This window comes from Mustela nigripes, chromosome 4, assembly GCF_022355385.1.
Source record: "Mustela nigripes isolate SB6536 chromosome 4, MUSNIG.SB6536, whole genome shotgun sequence".
Lineage (NCBI taxonomy): Eukaryota > Metazoa > Chordata > Mammalia > Carnivora > Mustelidae > Mustela > Mustela nigripes.
Window position 1 is genome coordinate 65,235,003 of NC_081560.1, and position 3,135 is coordinate 65,238,137.

At 38.4% G+C, this 3,135-nt stretch overlaps 1 non-coding gene across 1 annotated transcript; it reads right to left on the reverse strand.

Annotated features, from left to right (window-relative positions):
• Positions 1 to 295: 295 nt before the first annotated feature.
• Positions 296 to 486, reverse strand: LOC132016923 (U2 spliceosomal RNA). The gene has a single exon (XR_009404061.1). It is a non-coding gene; the product is annotated as a U2 spliceosomal RNA (small nuclear RNA).
• Positions 487 to 3,135: the final 2,649 nt, after the last annotated feature.

Below are 3,135 nucleotides of genomic sequence, written 5' to 3' on the forward strand. Positions count from 1 at the left end.
TCATTAGGAGGGCAAAAGAAGTCCAGGCTTCAGGCAAGGGCAGTTGGAATGAAATTCAGGGAATTTTCTCAAATACTCCAATGAAACAGATGGTATAGACACGTTCAAATCAAAAGAAAGGTGGGCTGAACAAAGCAACCTGACCAAAGTACTTTGCTGATTTGCCTCTTTCTGTTGTTGTTGTTGTTAACTCTTGGGTATCCCAGGTATTGCCAGGTATTGCCCCCATTTCCCAAAGGAACCAATACAGCCCTTTCTGGAAGGATCTTCCTCAAACCTGTGATTTTGAACCCTTAGGGTTTGCACCTTTCCTAGAAGTATAATGACACTAGGTTGATGCATGGAGTGTACAGAGCAAGCTCCTATTCCAACTCCCTGCTCCAAAAATCCATTCAGTATATTGTCCTATGATAGAGGACGTGTCAGGTATTTAACTGATAAGGACAAATACTATACTTGATCTTAGCCAAAAGCCCAAAAGGCAATGGTGAATATTTTTTGTCTATTAATGATCACTGATACTGCTTTCAGGACAGTCAGAAAGTTCCTGACACCCATTCTGTGTTTATACTCTCTGAGCTTTCAAGGGAAGACACTATGCTGAAAGCCTGATACATGGACAGGAGAAAGGCCAAGAAAACAAGGCATTGACTCCTCAGTAGCCCAGGTCTAAGTGGCATGACAGGAGGGAATGACGGGAGAGCAAGTTAGTGCCCTAATTAAAATAATGTAGATACCATCCATAGATTAAAACATCAAAAAAGTAGAATAAAAGTGTATTGCTTAAAACTGGGGATATGGATGATTATTACTGCCCCTCTGAGGGACAATATGATACAAGAATAGAAGATCTTAATCGTCTCAGGACATGATTATGTTAACTTTCACTAATCTCAAGGATAATGTGTGATACTAAACCAAGTCCCAGCCTAAAAAAAACTGCCTTTATTTATTTGTTTGTTTGTTTGTTTATTATTTATTTGTTTAGAGATAGAAGTATTGTATTTTATTTTTTTCTCAAGTTCTTACTTAAATTCCAGCTAGTTAACATATGGTATGATATTAGTTTCAGGCATAGAGTTTAGTGATTCATCACTTACATCCAACACCCAACTTATCACCCGTCATCTGTTTAACCCATACTCCACCCTCAACCCTGTCCCCACCCCTACCCACTTTGTCTCCAGTAACTAACAGTTTGTTCTCTATAGTTAAGAGTCTGTTTCTTGGTTTGCCTTTCTCTTTTTCTCCCCTATGTTCATTTGTTCTGCTTCTTACATCTCACATATTAGAAAAACTGCATTTAGAGCAAAGTGTATAAATGCTTTCCAATAAGCAACTTAAGAGGAGAATCTGGCTTAATGCGGTATGATAGGACTAGCTAGTCATTCACCAAAACCCATTCTCCTTTTTCCCTGAGGACCTAGCCAGACTATAATTCCTGGCCTCATGATGGATTCTACAACTGACTTCTGCCTAATTGAAAGTAATCACAAATGATGATCTCCACTTTACCAGCCTGAAAAGCTTTCAGCTTGAGCCTCTATATTCTCTTTTTTTGTCTTCTGATGAAGTAGAAAACAGACAACTCCAAGTCTTCATGGGAATGGTGGGGCCACATGAGGGAAAGACTGTGTGAGGCAGACATTTCCAACAACCTACCCTGGCATGTTGGGAATGAGAATACTTTCATAAACTGAGATCTTGGAGCTGTGAGGAATATCAATTAGTCTGCTCTGACTGATATACATTTAAGGTTTTAGAGTCAGACAAACTTAAGCCTTTGTTTCAGCTCTGTCACTTCACTAACTCTGAAAACTTGACCAAGTTCCTTAACCTCTTAGAGCTTCAGTTCCCTTATAAGTAAAACAGGGAAAGTAGAACTGCTGTGAGCATAAAGTAAAATAAAGCGTATCTATATCTATTGGTACTGTCCCTGGCAAGAGAAAGTATACACTATAAGATAGCTATTACTATAATTGGTAGAGAGGAGACATCATTTATATACTCTTATTAGCCAGCATTTAAAAGGCCTTGGGGAATAGGATAAGAAGGTAGACATATTAGAAATGTTCCTCTCTAGTATTTTCTAGAGAAGGCAACTACAATTTTATCTTCATGTTACAAAGAATTACTTCTGATTAAAAGAATATCTTGTTAATCTCAAGGAACAATAAAGAAACTTAAGATTTAGAGTTGAGATTAAAATTCTAGTACGAATTCTCTAACTCTGGACATGATTGAATGACTGGTATAAGAAATATTCTCATTCCAAACTGTGAAACTGTATAAAATATATGAGCCAATTGCTGTCAAGCACTAGACAACAAACTATACAGGGCTGTGATCCTTGACAAGGGAAACATATAGAGTGAGCTTCATGTTGACCCCATATTTCTATCTAGGGCACTTTCTGAAGTACATAAAGTGCTTGTCTCAGTCAGAGGAGACAAAGTTTGAAATTCAGGGTTGCTTAAGAGACTACAGTTTAAAGAGAAAGGTACTTGAGATGAGAAAGGTGCAAAAAGTGGGGCCCCAAGAACTCCAGATAAAGGTGCCCCTCACAACCTTGACCAAGCACTGGACTGTACTTGAGCAGGGCGAAACTCACTGAGTCCATCAGAGAACAGTCGCTAGGAAGTGATTCCTGAATGAAGATACCAGAAGTTATAAAGTGCTGGGAGACTTTGGATTTCTAGCCAGTCAGGATGTAATAAAGAAATTTCACTTAGTACTTTGGACACTTGGTTAAGTTTTCACAAAGGCCACACATTAGAAGAATGTCCTATGTCCTAGAATAAGGAATATGTTCTGGAGTGGGGTGGGAGGGTGGAACTGTAATAGATCCTTTCTAACAATATCTAAAACATCTACAATGGGTTTCTCATTCTCAGCACTACTGAAATATTGGATCAGATTGTTCTTTGTTGTGGCATGCTTTACTTGTAAATTATAAGATGTTTAGCAGCATTCTTAATCTCTACCCACTATATGCCATCATCACTCCCAAGTTGTGACAACCAAAAATCTCTCCATATATACATTACCAAATGGAGGAAATTGGAGGAAACTACTCCTAGTTGAGAATCACCACTCTATAAGATCTAAGTGATCACTATGAATTCACTGTCAGCC